This window comes from Coloeus monedula (assembly GCF_965178545.1).
Source record: "Coloeus monedula genome assembly, chromosome: 26".
Taxonomy (NCBI): Eukaryota; Metazoa; Chordata; class Aves; order Passeriformes; family Corvidae; genus Coloeus; species Coloeus monedula.
The window spans coordinates 6,356,839-6,378,088 of record NC_138806.1 but is presented as its reverse complement, the minus strand read 5'-3'; the positions used below and the strand labels follow the sequence as shown (position 1 = coordinate 6,378,088).

The 21,250-nt window shown below is 52.7% G+C and overlaps 1 protein-coding gene across 6 annotated transcripts in view; it reads right to left on the bottom strand.

Annotated features, from left to right (window-relative positions):
• Positions 1-20,050, bottom strand: part of LOC309582271 (microtubule-associated protein tau-like) — a 46,855-nt gene extending 26,805 nt beyond the window's left edge. For 5 of the 6 annotated variants that reach the window (XR_014227096.1, XM_082297333.1, XM_082297338.1 and 2 more), the window contains exon 1: positions 16,208-16,339. The gene's annotated coding sequence lies outside the window, so the exon portion shown is untranslated. Of the gene's footprint in view, positions 1-16,207; positions 16,340-20,034 lie in introns of those variants that run through there. The other variant, XM_082297335.1, reaches the window with a different exon arrangement.
• Between the last annotated feature and the right edge of the window lie 1,200 nt (positions 20,051-21,250).

Genomic DNA, 21,250 nt, shown 5'->3' with positions numbered 1-21,250 from the left:
AAAGATAAACTTGAACAGCACCCTCTGCATGGCAGATAAAGCACAAACCCTCCGAAGAACCTTATCCATCCCCAGCAGAACTATTCTCCTTAACCAGGGACACTATCTAAAAAGCAACAGCCTATCCCATAATTAACAGCTCCTCCAAACCTCGTGTTTTCCAGACCTGAAGCCCGGCTGGCAGGAGGAGAGGCCTTGGAGGAATCATTGGAGCTGTGCACGCACTCGGGAGGCAAAGCTTTTGTTGCCAGGAGCAGGAGCAGGAGCCCAATCTCAGCCCACCAGCACCACGGGGCCCTCAGCATCCCCTGGCTTGCCCAGGAGCAGAGTTTAGCTGGTGAGAGCCCGGCCAGCTCCTCTCGTTCCCACCCTCCCACCCATCGGATTGACGCCACCGATGCTCTTGTTTCAACCCCCTGCTGCAGACAGGGACACCTTCCACTAGAACAGGTGCCTCAGAGCTCCATCCAACCTGGCCTTGAACGCTTCCAAGGATCACAGAATCCTGGAATGGTTTGAGTTGGAAGGGACCTCAAAGCCCATCCTATCTCACCCCTGCCATGGGCAGGGACACCTTCCACTGTCCCAGGCTGCTCCAAGCCCTATCCAACCTGGCCTTGGACACTTCCAGGGATTCAGGGGCAGCCACAGCTTCTCTGGGCACCGTGTGCCAGGGCCTGCCCACCCTCACAGGGAGTAATATCCTCCTAATATCTAATCCAAACCTACTCACTTAGTTTGAATCCATTTCCCTTGTCCTGTCACTGCTGGCCCTTGTAAAAAGTCTCTCTTCCCTGTGTTTCCTGTAGGCTCCTTCAGGCACTGGAAGGCCACAATTAGGTCACCCCAAAGCTTCTCTTTGTACCCAGCCCCATGTCCAGCCTGCAGCAGCAGTTCCTGCCCAGTCACGGGCTGAGCACAGTCAGGACACATCTCACCAGCACAACACCACGGTAGAGCCCCCGTCCTGCAGCCACTCGGGTGAGCCCCAGGAAACCCCACACAAAGCCTCCAGCACCTTCTGCCTGGGAAGATTCAGAGCCCAAATTAAGCCAGGCAGCCCAAACTCTTAATCCTCTGGCAAAAAGTTTCCCTGCAGTGAAAGGCAAATGAATCCAGGGCTGTGAACAACGTGAAAACAACGAGCGGAGCGGGGAGAGGGACGATGGCGAGCACCCAGCTGCGCTGCGGGGCTGCTCAGCCTCGCGTGATCTGTGCCAGACAGCATCACCAGCCCTGCCACAAAGGAGCACCAAACAGCTCCCCGCAGCCCCTCCGGTGCCAGGGGATGATGTTCCGCCCAGAGAAGCGGGTCAGCAGCTGCCCCCCTCGCCATGGGCACAGCCCAAGGGACACGGCCGGGACCGTCCCCGGGCAGAGCAGGGGAGAGCCTGGACCCGCAGCGATTCCAACTGCGCAGCGCCCGGGATCACGAGGCCGGGAGCAGAGGCTCGATTAACACACACCCCAGTCCCAAAATAAACCGGCGTTGGCAGCGCTGTCTGCGGGTGGGTGCGGGGGCTCCTGCGGCACGTGGGTAAGAAAATACAGGAAAAGGGACATTTCAGCAGAAGGGAGTATCGCCTTAGGAGATACTGGCTGGATTTGCACACCCTAGGACTCACCAGTGAGCCCAGCCGAGCAGCTCCACCCTTCAAGCCAGCCACAAAACACCCAAGAGATCACCCAGGTAACTCCCAGACATGGCTAAGCAGAGCCTCTTGGCTACTGTCTTGTGCTCAGCATCTTCCTTCTCTGTTATTTAATCAGAAAGGGCACAAAAGCACTCACTCTTGTTGTTAAAAATTAAAATTCAACAAACACAAGCTAAGTGTTACCTCTGAAAGGTGATCAAACACAAACGGGGCTTTAAAAAAACCATCATTCCATCTGAATTACATAATTAAAACAGAATGACAGCACCGTGAAACAACATCAGTCTGAAAGGCTGTTCATAATTCATAAGCAACTTCCTTTTCATCTCCTTTGTGTACTTCTCCAAGTACTGTTTTTCCCAGAAGCTGACAGAGGAAGGAATATGGACGATGATCTCATTAATTGCAGGCACTAATATGCAGTGAGCTGAGAAATTACACGGAATTTCATGATACCTAGTCAAGAGGACAGAAAAACTTCCATTAGGTTCAAAGACAGATGAATACCTCTTGGAGCAATAGAACAGAGTCACAAAAGAAATTGTCTAAACAATGCATATTTTTTCTTTTTTCTTTCCACAGTTTTTCCATATTTATTATAGTTTAAGTAACTCCTTGGAGGTCTGAAACTTTTGCCCCTTTCTCCAGGGGCTGGACACTTTCCAGAGACATGAAATGGGTTTGGATTCACAGCAGCACAGCTTTTGGGGCACAGGAGTCTCATCACAGCAGTATGGACATCCATTTTCTTTTCCTGTCACTCATTCCCTTCTCCAAAGTCCCTCTCAGACCAATACAGCCCTTACAAATCAAACCTCTTCACAGCCAAAAGCTCTGTGAGCTACTGCCAGGGGCCACCACGGGGGTCTCCAGGGCAGGCTCGTGGCCAGAGAAAAGCCAAGGAACGCTCACATGCTGATAAGTTCCTCAGGGTTGCTGAGAATTAAACTAACAGAATTTGCCATCCCAAATCAGCTTAGGCCCAGTTCAGCAGCTGCCTCAGAGCAGGGTAGCAATTAGAGACCAGATTATCCAACACAAAACCGCAGCCCACGGCCTGAGCTGCAGGAGACGGGAATGGGTTTGTCTGCATCTCTCTTCTCCACCCAAATAAAAGGGCACTGCAACTGTGACTGCTCCACCTTCACCTCACCCAAAACCTGAGCACCTCCATGTCCACCTGCAGCATCTCCTGTCACTGAACACATCTTCCTTCCTTGATCTGTCACCCCTTCTTGCTGTCCTTCTCACTTTTGGCCTGGTTTATCTGACCAAGCCAAGCCTAACCTTCCCCAACACCACTGCAGACCCCACCCTTCCCACCCCAGCTTTCCCTGCCAGCTCTCAGAGGGTGTTTAAGGGCAGCCACGGCCCAGGGAGGTGCTGGCACTCCAGATCACCCAGCTCATTCCATAATATGATGCAAAAATCAGGCTGTCCCTAAGTCCACTAACTTTAGCTAGATAAGAGCTCTGATCAGAAGGGCTTACGTGGCAGCAGAAAAGGAAGCAACAGCAGTTTTAAAGGCTGCCCTGTGTGCTCAGCAGGCTCTTTGTGAGAGAGGGAAGAGAAGCCTCTTTGGCATGGATTTACCAGGCTGCCTTCAGATTTCTTCCCAACCCCCTGCTACAGCATCTTGCATTTGACTGAGCCCCGAGATGGTCGATAGGTGGATAAATTCCTCCTCCCCAAAATCCTGCTTGCATGGGAAGCCTTTAAGCAGTTGAACACGTAGAGCGGATCAAAGAGAAGGCAAATCTTATTTACCAGCTAATTCTCTTTGACTCTTCCCATCCCAGGCTGAGCCCAACCCGCTGCAAATCAGAGCATCTTCCCCGCTGCTGCAGGTTTTAAGGCGGGCTCGACAGCTCTCAGGCTTGTACCAGTCATTATTTACTTACAGAAAATGCTGGAAGGCTGATATTCCCCCAGCACTGCCTTCCAAGGCTGGGCTTGTGCCCAGATGTGGCTGCACCACCAGGCACAGCAGAGTCCTTGGACAGTGTCACAGACTGCTCCCCCAGCCTGCCCCCTACCACCAAAAAGGATGGGGAGAGGGAAAAGAGGGAACAAAAGTTCCCCAAAAAATGCCACTGGAGTCTTAATGAATTGGGACAATCGATGGCACAACAGCTGTTCTGCCCCATCAAGTGACTGCTTTACCTTGGCTGGCAAACAACACCATGAGGAGGCAGAAATTGCTTTCCTGAGAGATTGCATTGCCTGAAGAAAGAAAACCAGGCATCCTCCCTGCTAACTGATGGCTGCCACTCTCCCCTGTGCCGCTCACGTGGAATTATCAGGGATGTTCCCAGGATAAGCAGCAGAGGACAGACAGGCCTGCAGAGCAGTCCGGGGGACAGGAGCCTGGCAGGGCTCACCAGCTCTGGGGACACTTGCAATCTAACAAACACAGGACAGCTCGTGTGGCCAGCAGTGTCTCATGGTTATCACAATTTTCTTCATTAATGTGAGGCCAGAAACAAGCTGACAGGACTTATTTCATGCTCCAGTGGGTACCACACCACCTCCCAAGGCAGGGACAGGCTGGTGGATACAGGATCATCCCCATCTCCCTCACATAGCCCATGTGGGAGGGCTCTGAGCACTGGTACACCCATCCTGAGCTCCCAGACAGAGCCCCGGCAACGCAATTCAGCCAATCAAAGAGCTGAAAAATACCCCAAAAGTCACTCTGTCAGCCAGCCATACATGAAACACCCTCACAGGAACAGGGGGTGAAAATACCCACCCTGGCTGCTGAGACAGCGCAGGGCTGAGCCCTCAGACAGGAGCTCTCAGGCAGGAGCTCGCTCCAGCTCACACTGTGATCCATCAAGGTGTTTGTGGCAGGCTGTGAACAGCGACTCCTCACACGAGCTCCATTTCACAACCAGGGCTCTGCAGCACAGCCCGAGCTGTAGGACCCAGCACGAGAACCAAAGCTCTGCTCGCCCCCGGCTCCGCAGGCTTTCCCAGGAGCACACGGAGAGCAGCATCCATGTGGTGCACAGAGCCAACGGGCTGGGGAAATCCCTGCAGCCTGACACAAGCCCTGGGCCATCTGCAGGGTGCCCACACTCTGCACTGCTGAGGTTAAGTTAAATGTTCTGCATTTAACTGCAAAAATCGCAGAGCCCACTGTAAGGAACCCCCCCCCTGCAGCACTGCACTGCCTTCCTGCCAACCCTGGGAATCTCTCCTGTCTTTGCTGCAGCAGCAAACAGCCACCATTTCTGTGGCACACAGAGCCAGGGCCCCCGGGGACAGGACTGAGCCTCCCTGTGCTGGGAAGGGCCACAGCCTGCACTTCCCGGGAGCTGCTCCAGCCACCAGTCCCGAGCTGCACATCAGCTTCCCTCCCCAGGCTCTCCGTGGGCAAAGCCAGATGATGCTGCTGTGCCTGGTGCCAGGCTCAAATGATGCTGACACTGGGATGAGATCAATGTGCAACCAGAAGCCTCATAAACTAAAGAGAATTTTATGAGAAGAAAACTTCACTTGACCTGTAAAAGGACTTGGAGATTCAGATGCTTGGCATCACCTTCCACCTTAGCCAAGTCAGGAATATCTGTGTGTGTGGTGCAGCACCACAGGAAGGGCCCAAAGCAGATACTCTGGCTTCAGAACAGCAATGTTTGATTGTGGAAAGATCAAGAGAATGAGGCCCTCAAAAACGGGGCAGAGCAAGGGTGCAATTTGCCAAGCCAGGCTCAGATCACACTGCTTGGTCCTTCTTCCCTTGGACCACCAGCACTGCCACAACAGCCCCCAGGAGCTGGTTCCAGGCACTAAACCAGCAGAAACTGAGTCCCTCACAAGCAGGAATTGCATGTGACAGTAGCACTGTGGGTCACCTCACCCTGCTTTTGGAGCAGCAACATGACAGAGGGGAAAGTGTGGGAGGCCAGTGCTGTGCCAGCACCAGCCACCACCCAGCTGCACCTGAGCCCCTCCGAGTTTTGCCTCAGGCTTGAAAAAGACACAAGGTATGTGTTTATTGCTTACTTTGATCTCAGCTGCTCCTCTTTCTTTGATTTCACAGTGCTGACATTTGCTGCACCTTGACAGAAGTTCTGTGAATATTCAATGCTGCCACAATAATGAAGATATTAAATATGAAAGATTCTTCACGCCACAGCTTCAGTCTCGTGAGCGATCCCAGTCAGAGTGGGTGCAACAGAACCAGGAGAGCCTTGTGGCCACTAATGTTGCAGGAGATTTTCTCGGGGCACGGAAAACATTCTTCACGGATTGGGCCGTCATTTCTAAAGTTATTTTGAGCTGTTTCAGCACATGGATAGAAAATAAAATGATGACAACGGCACCATCTGCTCCAGCTACTGTCACACCACCATGGCTGGCATCGCTCTCGCAGCGACAGAAAGCCTGTCCCAGGGGAGAAGCCAAGGCAGGTGAGGCTCCCCAGGGATCGCTGCTTTCCTTCTGCAGCGTCCAAGTCTGCCCATGCACAAGTGGGTTCCAGTGTGCTATGGCAGAGACACCTGCACACAGAAGTGGAGGGAAAGGACAGCGTGTCCAGCAGCGATCCTCACAGGAACAGGCGTTACCAGCTTGTCTGAAAAAGCCCAGCTCAGCCCTGCAGGAGGAGGACAAGTCTCCCCATGCAGTTCATACACTGTGCTCGTTTCACCAAGCCATCATTTTTGGCCACCTGACACCCAGCCTGGGCACCAGACAGCCCTTGGCCCCGCAGTGTCCAGTTCCAGCACCCTGAAGGTGACTGACAGCGCTGGGATGCAGCAGGAGGCCTCACCAGGACAGTCTCTCTAAATACAGAGACAAGAGTCAGGCATTCTCGACACACTGGTTTCTTAGCCTAGAAAGCAACAAACATGTCAGATCTCATCAGCTTTTGGGGCTTCAGCAGGACTTGTCCTCACCCCAACAGTCACCATGCAACCAGACAGGGCTCTGCAATGCCCATTTTAGCTTCTGTCTGGCTCTGCTGAATTATTTTTGTTTTTCATGACTCAGAGGCACTTCAGATGAGGTCAAAAGTCACAGTGTGTTTCCTGAACATCATCTTTCATTCTTCAGTGCCAAAAGACAACAAACAATAGGACATTCATCAAGTGTTTCTGCTTTGCTTTTATCTCCCCCCATCATGTTGTTGCGTAACAGCAGAAAAACAATGTTCCCTCAAAATGTTCACAACCGTATTTACTAAAACGAAAAGCTCCATTTTTTTATTAAATCTGTATCAGGTCAGTAAGAAGATAAACACAGGGGAAAAAAAAGCCTAATCTGGAAGAGCTCAAGAGAGAAAACAAACATCAGCAGGAGAGATGAGCACAGGGATGAGAAAATCCTTCAGCTCCCGACAGGGAGGGGAGGGACTGGGACATGCCAGCCCAGGGGAAGCAGGTGGGCACCCCAACAGGTTCACACCCCCCTGGGCACCTGGGAGCTCCAGCCCTGTTCCCAGGAGCTGTTGATCCCACTGTCCAGGGGCTGGCAATGCACGGGTGCCTGTTTCTGCTCATGTTTCACACAGCACAACATGAACAGCAAGGGAGTTGTGGTGGGAGATGGTTCTGTCTCCCTGCACAAGTTCACAGAATTTGAGAGCCAGAGCTCTTCCTTCTAATACAAAAACCCAACAGTAGCTGCATTTGTACCTTTATTTCTCCTAACAAGCGAGCACAGTTTGTGCTGAGGCACAAGACAAACAAGGATTTTCCAGTAAGTATGAACAGCAAATAAAAACCTTTATACCAAAACATCCCTACTGAGCACTCGGATGTCTCTCTCCAGCTGGTCTTTGCCCAGTTTGGGCCACTCGGGATGACAATCTGTCTTGCCTTGATTTTAGTTTTATGGGGCCGATGAGCAGATTTGCAGCACAGGCAGATGCAGGCAGCATGACTAGTGACAATCCACATGGGAACACGGACCATAAATTCAGCCAAAGAGCTGTAAAACCATTACTTCCCCTCCTAACCCAAAGGCTAAAGGAGGAAAGTTAAAAAAAAGAAGCCCATAATCCACATGCATTTCATCTTCCCCAGGAATTAGCCCAGTTGGTGCCCATCTTTCTTCTTAGAGGGATGAGGGAAATTGTCCGAATTTAAGCCTGCCCCAAGTCTCAGAATTCTGGCTCAATCTTCCCCAGTACATTAGTTAAAAATAAACGAGGTGCAATCAGTCTCCTCGGGGATTTTATCCTCTTTCAGCTCTAAATGCAGCTCTGCTGTCACACGTATGACATGTAAAAAGGGCCGCCTGCCTCAGAGCCTCACTTTTGCCTTAAAATAATCTCACTGCTGCTCTCGGGTTACGAGGGCTCCATTCATGTTCCGGAGGGTCACGGGCTCTCTCTCAATCACTCATACAAAGGCTGGAAGACACAGGGCTGCTGGTGTTTCAGCACTGCTTGTTTCTATCGTGGATGAACGGAGCCAGCCTGTTTGGAGAGGCTCTGACCACACCTAAAGCCACGGCTTTGTCATCTCTTATCGAGGGAGGCAGGAGCCAGGAGTCGCCAGGCTCCCCGCAGCAAAGAAACCCCACCGAGACCAAAAGCTTTACCCACCTCACAGAACTGCCCATTTTCACTGATGAGAAGCATTCAGGGCTTTTTCCTGACTGCAGGACTTCAGTGCAAGGCAGTCCTTACTCGGCTCAAAAACTCCCACCCAGTTCCCTCCGGCATCACCCAGCAGTGCCCAGCTCCCTCATCAGCCTGGTGCTGCACCCAGGCCATGCCAGGCTCTGGGAAGGTGCTTGTCACCTGCACACAAACACTCAAACACTACAGCCCCTAAGCAGGATTTTTCCATTTAAGAACTTAAGCACCAGGAGGCTCCTGGATGCTGATAGAGCAAACAAGCCCATGGAGTCCAGAACTGCCCTGCTAACGTGAGCAACAGTAGCGAACCAAACCTGCTCTGGAGCTGAGCACGGACCTCAGACAGCCGTGACAATAAACCCTATTATTAGACACAAAAGCAGTGACATATTTGAGAGATTAAGCATTAATAAGTGCCTTCACATTAAAGAGTATTCATTCTTCACCTCCTGCCTGAAGGAACCCGGGGGAAGGGAGGAGCTGGCAAAGTAATCCAGCTAACACTTAAATAGGGGGAAAGGCAGAACTTGTGCAAAACAGGCTCCAAAAATCATGAAATAAGGATGCAGCGCAGCAATGCTGCAGATGAGAGATTCCCGATGCTGGAATTCCACATCCTGCAGGGAGCTGGGTCTCAGCAAGCCCGGTTGGTCGCTGAGCTCTTGCCCAAGGCGAGGAAGCCCCAGGAGAACATGGACCTGGGGCTGCCAGGCAGGATTTAAGATGGAAGGGAGAGAGGGCGGGAACGGGAGAGATGGATGAGGAAGGAGAGCAGACAGAACAGCATGCCCAGGTGTGCACAGGGTGCTCGGATTTGGCAGGTGCGCAAGATGCTGCTCAGGATGAGAACAAAACCGGGGAGCACTGTGGACTCCTCCAGCTCACAGATGCTCTTTTTGGATCACCCACCCACCACCACAACCCTGCAAGGCTCCACAAACCCGAGTCACTCCCTTTGTCACAGCAGAGGTCCAACATCCTCATTTTGGTCCCATCCTCTCTAAATCTGTTCTCCCGGGCAGTGACTCAAGCCACGCCACAGCTGGAGCTGATTTTACCTGCTTTCCTTTTTGGCCCCAACAGCAACATGTATTACTTCTGCCTATTCACGCCTGCCAGGCTCTCCATTATTACACCGGGAAATGCTGAGGGAAAAGCGTGTATTTTTCTGTCCAATTTGGAGACGTCCATTGTTAAAAGCTCCTTGTACAAATCCCTCCAGGCAGCTCCAGGCAGCACCCTTTGTCATGCTGATGAGGCAGGAGGTAAAACCACATATAAGCAGTAACTTCAGAGGCCAGAATTTGCTCAGGGTAAAGTCTGCCCTTGAATTCAGAGTCAGTGGGAGCTGAAAATCAGCCACAAAAGGCAATTCTGACTCTGGATTAAATCCCAGCTTTGGGCTCACTAACACCACAAGCTACAGCTACCAGCAGAGAGTACGAGAAGCTCCAGTTCTGTGACATTACCCAGCTTCATCACAGGTCTCACCTTAAACCACGTAGGTAACTCAATCCCAGCAACTCTCACCCAACCACATCCAGGATCTGCAGCGGAGGGTAATGAACCGCTGGGCTCCTGCAGGAAGCGAAGTCAGCACTTTGTACCAGGTGGGTCAGCACGAGGGGAGGAACACGAGCCACATTTCCAAATCTTACATTTCCTTCTGACCATACCAAAGTCAAGTACAGCTCCAGATACAAATGCCATTTTTATACAGAGGCTCCTCACACGACCCTAAATACAGAGCAACCTCCAGAAAGCACATCCCTCCGGATTATCCCTTCTCTTGGGACAGCCTCCTCTGGCACCCCTTCTGCCATTGCCGTGTTCTCAACCTGACACAGTGAACACGCTCGCCCCGAGCCCTGCAGAGCTGGAACAACCCCTTCTCCCTCGGCCCAAGACTCATCCGGAGACCTGGAGATCCACAGTACGCAGCCAAGACAAGCCTTGTTTGCCCATCACTTGGCCTCTCACTGGAGTGTGACAGCCCTGATCTGCCCTTCGTTTAACTGAGAACGGGCACAGCTGGCCAGATGTGTGCCCTGCACCAGGAAGCTCACGTGAAGTGACATTTCACTGCACACAAGAAGGAGCAGAGCTGCTTTGGAGCAACGCACACACACGCCACATTGAGACCGAGCCAACAAAGCCAGGATTTAAGTAACCTTTAATCAAAGAAAAGATAAAATGTTTCCTAGGACAGGGAACAATTTTACCACTCTGAACATCTCCCCTACTTGTGCAATTTCAACTTCAAAAGCGCAGCCCTGCAAACTCTTCTTCGCAGCGCACAGAAAACAGTTGGTTTATCTCAAACGCGAACCTCCAGCCCTCCACAAACAGGCTGAGCTGGATGTCCTCAGGACTCACAGGAGAGGCTTCTTTAGATTTTTTGAGTCATTTACAAGCACCTCAAGGAATTTCATTCTGCAGCAAGTGACCTGAGACACTGATGAAATCCCTCTGAAATTACATCTGGCACTTCCAGGCGGACAGCCCAGGGCGGGAGCTGAGGGGAGCCATAAAGTGCAACGCTGATAAGTGGCAGAAAGCCCTCTGAAGTCACACACGTGCTATTCAAACCCCTCAATACAAGTGGTTTCATCACCTCTCTTTAGGGGCTGAAGCGTCTCCATGACCAGCAGAGTTAACACAGCCCTTCCTTCCCCTTAGGGCTGCACTTCATCCCTCAATATCCCGCATCAGCCTCTGTCCTTCCCGTGTGCCTTGGAGCCTTGCCCCAGCTCACTCGGAATCAGAGAATCATGGAATATCCTGAGCTGAAAGGGACCACAAGGATCATCAACTCCCATCCCGGCACAGGACACCCCCACAATCCCACCCCGTGCCTGAGAGCTTTGTCCAAACACACCTTAGCTCTTAGGGACAAATCCCTCTGCCTTCCCAGGCACCGGTGGGACAATCCCTCCCACGGCTCTGGAGGACAGCACTGAGGGAAGGCAGAGAGGCAAGGGCAGCCAGGCAGTGACACCAGATCTGCTCGAGGAAGAGAGGTCAGGGCAGGTAGAGTGGGAAGGCTGCAAAGATGGAAATAATTAGCCCAACTGCAGCAATAATCCTTTTAGCTTAACAGAAGGTATCCCCTGGTGCTCCCTTTCCTTGGATATTTAAAGAAGAGACACTGAAAACAGGAGCCACACTATGTGTGATGACCACCTTTACTAATTGGTCTGCCTGGAAAGAAAAGGGAAAAACCATGGATTGATTTCTGAGGAGCAAAAAGCTCATTAGACTTGCAAAGAAAACCCACTCAAGTCTAAAGGCACAGATACTTCTCCAGACTCCAGGGTAAACCACACATGCTTTCCACAGGCACTTTAAAAAAAACCAGCCTACAACCAGCAGATTTCAGGGTAAAACAAAGCTCCTGCTCACAGATGGAGGAGGGAGATCCATCCTGCTGCAAGAAAGACTCAGATTCACTCAGTCCCTCACAGCAGAGCTGTGCCCACCTTAAAAACCTCACAAAGGGTTGCCTAAAGGGCCACAATTCTGCTGTACCCAGCACAATCCTGGGATGATCTGCAAAGACAACTTGGGATTGAGGGCTGTTCACACTAAAAAGCCAGGTGGGCACAGCAGTGCACAGAGCAGAAGCTCCGCATCTCCACGAAGGAGCAGTGATCCAACGTGGGGGCTGCGCCTCTGGCAAGGCTGAGCCAGCCTGGTGCTGTGTGAGGTTTCACCAAACAACCCTCCACCCTCCACCCGGACCACTCACCCTCATCCTCCTCCCAGGACTGCTGCGAGGGGAGTGGGAATGTCTCTGTGCTGCTCTGCAAGATCAGCAGCCCAAGTGACTTCTGCAATTGCCTCCTTCCTTTTCCATCTCCGCAGGCAGGCAGAGCCCCACCGGCATCCAGCATCACCCAATTTAAGGATTAGCACCCCCAACCCCAAGGATGTGCCCTTGGGGTGAGCCCAGGCACCACTCAGACAGCTCTGGAGTCTGAACATCACAGCTAAGCAAGCAAAGCCCCTGAGGTAGAAAGAGATTACACTGCATTGGCAGAAAAACCTAGAAAGCCAGCCCGGCTCTGCTGCCACTGCAGCAGTAGGGAGAGGTCCTCGGAGAGCTGCTGCTCCTCTGAACTGAGATTGGGAGCAGCCAGGATGCTGAGGGGGGCTCCCCCTCCACCCAGCTACAGGACAGGTACACGAGGGAAACGATCACCTAGGGGTTTGACGGCCTTGGCTCCTCTAATACAGCCAGAGAGGCCCATTCTGCTTTAAGAAAGGGCTCTCAGTGCTCTCCCACAGACTCGTGGGTTTGCAGACCTCAGAACAAGCCAGAAACCACCAGCCATGACCATTTTGCTCAGGATTGGCTGCTCTACCTGTGTGCAGAGCCACAACCCTCCTAAATGCCTTTTAAATCCCTTTTAAACCACCACATTGCAGCAGCCCCAACACGCCACGCACCCTCAGCCTCACCCAGAACTGTCACCAGCCCAAGGCACTCCACAACAACTTCTACCTCTCAGTCCAGCTCCACACCTTAGCACAGCCAGCACACAGCCTAGCAGTCAACTAGCCAACCTACAAGCCGACTGACCTCACCAGCCAGCAAGCTGAGCAAACTGGAAAACCCTGGGAGCCAGGTGGAAAACAGCGCCCTGGTTCTTCCTTGACTCATTCATCAAGTGTCAGAGCATTCCTACAGCTAAATTAGCAGCACTGCCCCAAAGGACACCAACAAACACCACAGCCAAGCCTCATCAGCACATTGGGCTGACAAAATAAGATTATTCTGCTCAAAACAAACTCAAATCCAGAGCTTTCTTCCAGCTCTTGAATAATCTTGCTTTTGGGAAGAAAGGGACTGGCCACCCTGAGCACTTCCCCTCAGACACTGCCTCATGATCCAATTTTCCACGCTCTGCCAACCAAGAGGGATTTGTCTGGAAGCCTGGGGTGGGCACACCCAGCACCCATCCCGGCCAGCGAAGCCAGACGGGCCCACCCGGACGGGCCCACACGGACGCTCCAACGAGATCGGCAGCCACAGTTGTGCTGCAGGACATGTCAGGACAATTTGTCACCCCTGTGCTGATGGAGGGAGGCTTTCAGGAGCTTCAGCACTGACACCAGTTCAAAAACATTTCCAACGTGGCTGTTCCAACAGCCCCACAATGGTGCGAAGCCCAACACGGGGACATAAACGTAAGCAGGGAGCAATTTGCTCCATCCCTTAAGGACTGCTCAGCAATGCCCCAGCAAGGTGGTACCCAAACACTTCCACATCCCACGCCTGGCAAAACCTTGGAAAAAAGACTATGGTGCTACACGGATCAAGGAGCACGCTGTGAGGAACACGGTTCTCCAAAATGCAGCAGAGGAACATGAAAGGCAGAACATAAAACACCCACCTCACTGGCATGCTCCGAGCATCCCTGACTGGCTACACCCAGCTCTTCCTCAATGGAGAAAGAGCAGCTCCAGTGCCACATTTTTCTCATTTTTATCCTACAAGGACTGGCCAGGGGAGCAGAATTTCCCGTGGCTTTTGGGAAGAAAATGACAAAGCTAGAGCACTCCCTTTTCATGTATAAAACACGTGAAATAAATATGTTTGCGTGGTCCAGCTGGGTCCTCCTGAAGCCGCAGCTGATTAAGCACAGAGGGAATGGGGCAGTTTGAATGGAATGCCTTGGGAACGCAGAGGCTGGAAGCAGAGGAGGGCAAGGGGATACAGAGGAGTGGGAAGGGTGAACAAGACTAAATTAGAAGCCTGACCTGTAAATACTTAACACAGTACTTGACCGAGGGACACACAAAACGGGCAATTGTCGCCTGAAAGGACTGGACCCATCCCCTCATCAAGGAGCTCCCCACAGGGCACACAAAGCTCCCACCACTTCTATCCTCAGTTAATCCCAGTTGATGCAGGATAAACATCCCTATCTGATCTGTGACACCATCTGTGGGATGGGCATCACATTTCCCCAGGTCTCAAAAAACAAACCCCACCTGCATCTTATTCAGAGAATGAGAAAATGCAACTTTAATCAGGTGTGAACTATCTGCCAATGGATCCCCATCCCTGGAAGCGTTCGAGGCCAGGTTGGAGCAATCTCGTCTAATGGAAGATGTCCCTGCCCATGGCAGGGGGGTGGAACTAGACGGTTTGTAAGGTTCCTTTCAATCCAAACCATTCCATGATTCTATGTTCAACAAACTACAGGTAAATCAGCCAACACTTTGCTTTTCTCCTTAAGTTGCACATCTTGGGGTGAAAACCAAGCATTTTGCCTATCAAGAGAGAACAAAGCACAACTGGGTTAGACAATTTCTTACTTCTAGGGAGAATGAGGTTTTCATTTTTCTCCCCTCAAGAGCAGCCTGTAAATGCCCAGCTGAGACCTGTTTTGACTGACCACCTTGAGAAAAATAATGCCAAGAAAATTCCACCCCACAAGGAAAGCCATTAAACACCCCAAATCCGAGGTACTGGCAGCAGAGCCACAGCTGCTTCAGTGGATGGAAAGGGGCAGCCATAGCTCAACACAACAAATTAACGATTCTCTGTAGCAAATTTTGTTCCACTGATTCAGACACACATCCAACATCTGCCCACATCCACGCCGGGGAAACTCGGGAATACGCTGCATACAAATGGTGACAGCTTAGCTCATCTCAGCTGCTCCTTCCAGCATGTTTCCAGGCAAGAGCAGCCTCTCGCTGCAAATGGAGCTGCACCTCGCGTGGTGGTACCACAGCAAATGGAAGGAGAAACTCCCTTTAAAGTGATGGCAGCTGCCCTCTACGAGCAACAGCAGGACTGCGTTTCTAGGTGTTCAAAAACACCAGGAAAAATCATCTTCCCTTGTGCTCAGTGGCAGACAGGGATGCAGGCAGAAATCTCCATCCCTCAGCTGAAATGAGCTGTTTCTGCTCCTTGCAGGTTTAATTGCTCCAAGGCAGGAGAGCAGGTGTGCACTCCTGGAAACACCTGGTGAGGAAACTTCCCTTTTCCCAGCTAAGTTAGACTTAAAATAAAGAAATACCCAATAACTACAGGTAAAAAAGGCGAAACCCAGAAAGGGGGGCAGCCCCGCGCCCTGCCTGGTGGATTTTGGGATGAGAAAGAAGAGGCAGCATGGGAAGAGGCAGAGTGAAGGGACAAGAGGACAACTCCAGCATGACAAGGGCAATCCCAGCATGGCACTGGGATGCTCGGGATGTGCAAATCCAGGGACCACCAGTGACACCAAGCAGCACCACCCCAGCCCCAAACCCACGGGGCTGGGCGCCAGCATGCCCATCCCGGCTGGAAAACACCCTGGGTTCAACAGGATGGGACCCGCCTCGTTCACATTAAACATCAAACCCCTCGACATGGGCACCGGGGGGTGCAACAAAGCCGGGCAACGCCGGGGTGCCGTGACCTCAATAACGCTCCCACCCCCCCAAAATCAAGGGCTGGACGTGGACAGCTCCTTTTTTCCCATTTTTATTTGAAACGCTTTTTCGTTACGGTTTCCCATTATTGATCAATTTACCGTTTTTAATCACCACTGCCTCCCATCTCGAGGCGGCTGCAGAACATGGCCCCGCGCAGCCGCCCCTCCTGCCGCAGCCCCGGCCCCACCTGCCGGGACGAACGGGGCCGAGACCGGCGGAAAGGGGGAGAAAGCCCCCAAATCCGCCCTTCTCCATCCCTCCCTCGCTCGCTGCGCTCCCCGCCCGCCGCACCTGCCCCGGCGCCCGCGCTGCCGCAGGGGCCGCGCCTCGCGCTGCCGCAGCCCCGGGGCGCCGGCACCGGGACACGCCCCTCCCCTCGCTTTTGGGATGAAATGGCCGGATTTTGCTTCTCGGGGGTTGATTTTTTTTTTTTTTTTTTCCCCCCCTTCTCCGCGCGGGACGCGGCGAAGGGAGAGCGTGCCCGGGGGTTCACCGCCCCCCACACCACCCCAGCCACCCCTCCCCGTACCTGCCGCTGCGGGGGCGTCCGCACCGGAGCCGGGTGGTGACAGCGGTGACGGTGACAGCGGCGGTGGCGGCGGCGCGGGCGGGGCGGGGGCGCGCGCGGGCTCCGGAACCTTCGTCGCGCCGGCGGGGCGGGAGCGCGCGCGCGCGCGTGCGCGGAGCGCCACCGAGCCCCCCCCCGCGCCCCCCGCCTCTCACGGGGAGCGCTCGCCCCGCCCGTGCGCGCCCCCGCCGCCCCATTGTCTGCGGGGAGCGGGGGCGCGCCGCGGCCCCACCCGGCAGGGGGCGCTGCCCCGATACCCCCCGCCCCTCACAGCCCTGCGCCCCTTTTGTGGCGGGCGCTGAGGGGCGGCCTTGGGGGTTGGTGGTCCCGCATCGATCCTCCCTGCACCCGCCACAGCCCCGGGGGATGCAGGACACCTCACCCAGCCCTGCCGCCCGTTTTCATCCCGATTTCTGCCCAGCCAGGCATCCCACACACGCTCCTGCCTCCGGGCGCTGCTGGGCACAGCCCTCAGCGTCCGTAGAGATGGCAGTATGCTCGTGTGGGAACGGCATCCCTCAGCAGCCCCTACAGCAGCCACACAGGTTTCATTTCATCCTGGTAAGCTCCAGGCTGACAAAGGGAGAGCAGCCGCCTCCTACACACGGCGGCAGCTCCGCAGCATCACCCGCAGCACCTACAATGGAGAGGCACAGGCCCAGAGCATGGAGGAGCAGGGCCGGGCAGCTCCCGCCGGCACCCGGCTCAGCAGACATCTGTGAGAAGGAGCAACAGGTGACAGGAGAACGGCCCTGAGCTGTTGGGGAGCGTCGGGGTTCCCTCACCACCCCGCCACCAGCCTGAATTACTGGAAAGCGAAGGGAGAGGCTGAAAAAACAGGTCCTGATCCCAAAAGATCCCTCTCCACTTTGCCTGCTTCATCTGGAACAGCAGTGAGCTGCTTTTGCTCGGCCCGGAAGCATTGTGGACACAGTGGAGATCCCTCGATGGAATTACTACCTTGTCTTAATAGGGTTACTACCCCTAGTAATTGGATTTAATGGAGAAACTGCAGGAGGGCAGGATCCAGTTTTCAGTTTTTCTTAAGAAACATAGAGGTGCAAATCAAGGACAAACATCCAGTCTAAGAATAGGCTTTTGTGAGAGAAACAGATGAGGAACCTGCAGCACCTGGTTCTTCTTAAAGCCTTTTTTACCTGTAGTTGCTGGGTATCTCTTTATTTTACATCTAACTTAGATGGGAAAAGGGAAGTTTCATCACCAGGTCTTTCCAGGAGTGCTCATGTGCAGCACCAGTCTGCTTTTTAAAGCAGACCAGGTTGGAAATGGTCCATCTTGGTTTGGAAAAAAGGTTTATGGAGTGTCAAAGCCCTTCTCTTACTACAGTATCAGTAACCGCAGAATTACAGATTAGAGTTGTACAAGAAAGAAAAAAAAAAAGGATTTATGAACATGCAATGCTATGAGATAGTTGGTTTTGTTTGTTTGTTTTCAGGTCAATAGTAATAGGTGAGCCATCTGAAACCAGAGGAATGGTTCTTCTCTGCCCATTTTTAAACTGCCTAAAAAGTACCCACTATAATTTAGCTGGAGAATTTTCCTAGATTAGACACATATCCTCTCAAAAATCTATCACAGCTTTAGGAATTGTAAAATAAACACTACAGTCCCACAAGGGGATCTGTCCTTGTGAGACAACAGAAAATAAGATGAATTACAGTGCAAGCAGCTCGAGTCCAATCTGGGACAGCAGCTCTTCCCACAGGCAATGTGGGATGTACCAGGAACACCAGGCTGACTGGGAATCAGCTGAGCATCCTCCAACATGATTATTTCTTCATCTAAAGACAGCAAAACCAAAAGAGACTCCTAGGCCTCATTTCTTGAAGTGCTCAGCATGACAACACCTGTCTTTCTAAAGTTACCTCAAAGCCCACTTCTATCTGCCTGAGCTCTCAGCAACAAGTCCTGTCTGGATCCGAGAAATCCTGGGCTGGGCAGTGAAGCACCATTAGCCAGTGCCAGCTAATATTCAAGCACAGCCACATCCAGGCCATTTAGAAGATTTGTTGGCAAAGGTTAGTCAAGAATTAAATGCATCAATGGCTGCAGCAACACCGAGATGTTTCCAGAACTGCTGGAGCAGCCCAGGTCCCAAAGTGCAGCCCCAGGCGGGAAGGGCTCACGGTGATCAGCAGATCCTGCCCCAGCTGAGAGGAACTGCATAGAAACTCTCTAAAGGCACATTTCTTACCTGTAGGTGCAGCAGGCCGACAGCTGATGTAGAGTTTAATTAGCACACTGAGCTCTTCTGGCTCTTCTTCATGTTCATAGGAGCTTTTGTTTATTGGAAAAGGCATCTGGGAATTTTTCCTACTGTTCTCAGGCCAGGCTCCTCTTTCCTCCTGACTCCTGGCCCATACTGCTGCTAGATGTACACTATTTTTAACACAAAATTATAAAGGAATCCTTTAGGGAGGAAACCATGGGGTCTTTATCTTCCACACCTGTTTTTTCATCCCTAAGACCAGGCTTATTTTCCTCACAGGTGAGGTTTGTCACCTGTTTCATAACTACCAAGATTTTCCTTGGCAGGTGCTACAGAAGGTAGGACAGCACTTCCCAGGTCTCACCTGCAGTGGGAATTGACCTGCAGAGCTGCAGCTGCATTAGAAATTCTGGGTTATATTGGGTTATATTCTGGGTTATACAAGTCTGATGTCCCCAGGGCCTCCTCTGGCCACAAGCTGCTTCATTTGAGTCACTTAATTCAGCTTAAGCCTGGCTTTTGCAAAACCATAATGATCCCAGCTGAAATAAATACTCAAATTCTGCACTGGCTTAATTCCATTAAAGCACTACCCAGATCCTTTTGCAACCTGGCCGTTAAAGTTCACCTAAATAAAGGAAATGGGCTAATTGCTTTCCAAATGCGATTTTGAAAGGGATGAGACAGGATCGATCTTTCCAGAGCGACTCCAGGTGCTGACAGACCAGGGGCTGAGCCTTGCTCAGTGAGAAGCCCCAGGCAGACACAGCCCCATGGTGGTTCCCAGGCCGTGGCCCTGGCCCAGGACACCGGCTGGGTTTCGTAAGCTCCGTGGAGCCGGGAGCAGGGAGTTACACAAGCGCTTTTGCAGCCGTGCGGTGTCACGGCAGGACAGACCCGAGCAGGGCTCACGCAAACTGTCCCCACCGCCGGACTCTGCGGCTCAGGAGGTGATTACAGCTCGGCCGGCTCCTTCCCCACAAACCAGACACGTATTTCAGCTTGGACACGTTTCTCTCCAACTGAAGTAACTTAACAGTTCATTTTCGCAGTAATCAGAGCGCGGTGCACCCTCCTCACCCTGCCAAGGCCAGCAGGACTGCAAGGATGTGAATTGGGGACAGAAACATTCCTGGTGTTTGGACAGCGCAGGCGGCCAGAGGGCTGTGACTCAGCACAAAGAGCCAGCCAGGTCCTCAGCAGTGCTGAGCTCGGGTTAAACAAACTCACCACTTTCACCCTGGCCTCTTTAGCAAATGGAGAGACCCAAAAAATCGAGGCCAAGGCACTTAAAGCATTTTTCACAGGTCCCTCTTGCCCCCACCCCACCTGAAAAAGCATTATTCCTGTTTCTTTTCAGCTGTGTGAAAGCCACGCAGAGACCAACACCTAAACCAGATGGTACAAGACCCAATACCCCTAAGGAGAGATATATTTTTAATTAATCATTATTCCATTTCTAAATTACCAGCTGCGGGAGGCTTTCAGATCATTTAAAGCCCGTGTCTCTAAGAGGCAGAGCTGACTCATCAGGGAGGCTCAGGATGCATTCACTTACAGGACCTTGTGGGAATTACTGGGCTCCTGGGCTCACATCACTTAAAGCCAAGATTCCCTTGGACCTGGTGTCATGGAAGGGCAGTTCCTGGCATTAGCTTCCCCCTTCACTGACAATTCTCAGAGATGCCAGCAGCCAGGAGGGACTTTATTCCTGGAGGAGAGCAGCCACCAGAGCTCTGCCAGCTCTGCAAAGGGACAGGGAACATCTCTGTGGGTGAAACAGGCTCCATCCCAAATACCCCTGGGACTGCAGATTCCAAGCCCTGAACCGCTCCTGTTCAACAGGCAGAGGCTGCTCTGGCACCTGTGCATCACCTGTCCTTGAGTACTCCATCTTTCCCACAGGATGGCACTCACAGGGGAGCAAAGAGGGTTGTGGGCACCAGCACAGGATTTATCCTCGAGTTTGTCAGGGCAAGAGTTCAGCCGGCTCTGAGGCAGGGATTGCATCATGCAGCACCACAACAGGTCCTGCAGTGATGTTGTCACGCAAGCAAAGTCACCAGGAACCCCTGGCCTGTGGGAGTTTCCTGAAGGACACACCAGCTGGAGCTGTCATCTCATCCCAGTTCTGCTCCCCCAGTCCTGTTAGCTGCGGGGGCTGTCGGGGCCAGGTCAGAGCCCGCAGTGCCGGGGGTCTGCACTGGTTTCGCAGGGGCTTCGGGAGCCATCTGCTGTTATCAGCCCAGATTACAGTGAGGGGCTGAAGGGTACCAGGAGGCCTCTGCTCCCTGCCACCGGCACACGGACGAGCTTGAACCATCTTCCCACAGTCACTGAGGTTGGAAAAAGACCTCCAAGATTATCGAGTTCAACCTGTGACTGATCCCCACCTCATCAACCAGACCAGACCACTGGGTGCCACACCGAGTCATTCCTTGGATGCCTCCAGAGCAGCCCCTTCCAATGTCTAACCACCCTTTCTGTGAAGAAACTCCTCCTGAGAAAATCTCCAGATTCAGCTGGAATAAGAGCCCCTCAGGGAGATCACCACCTCACCCAGAAGGACTCGGGGTTCTCCATAGGAAACACGGTGCTTTCAATACATGGAAATACTCAACTTGAGGGTCTGCACTGAGCAGAGATGGGATTCCAGCCCCCCAGACCCGTCCTGACATTAATCCCAACTCTCACAGGCTCAGGTTGAAGCGGCAGGGCAGGCTCTCGCCCCCCTGCTCAGAGGGCCCAGCGGAGCTGCTGGGAGCGTGGCAGAG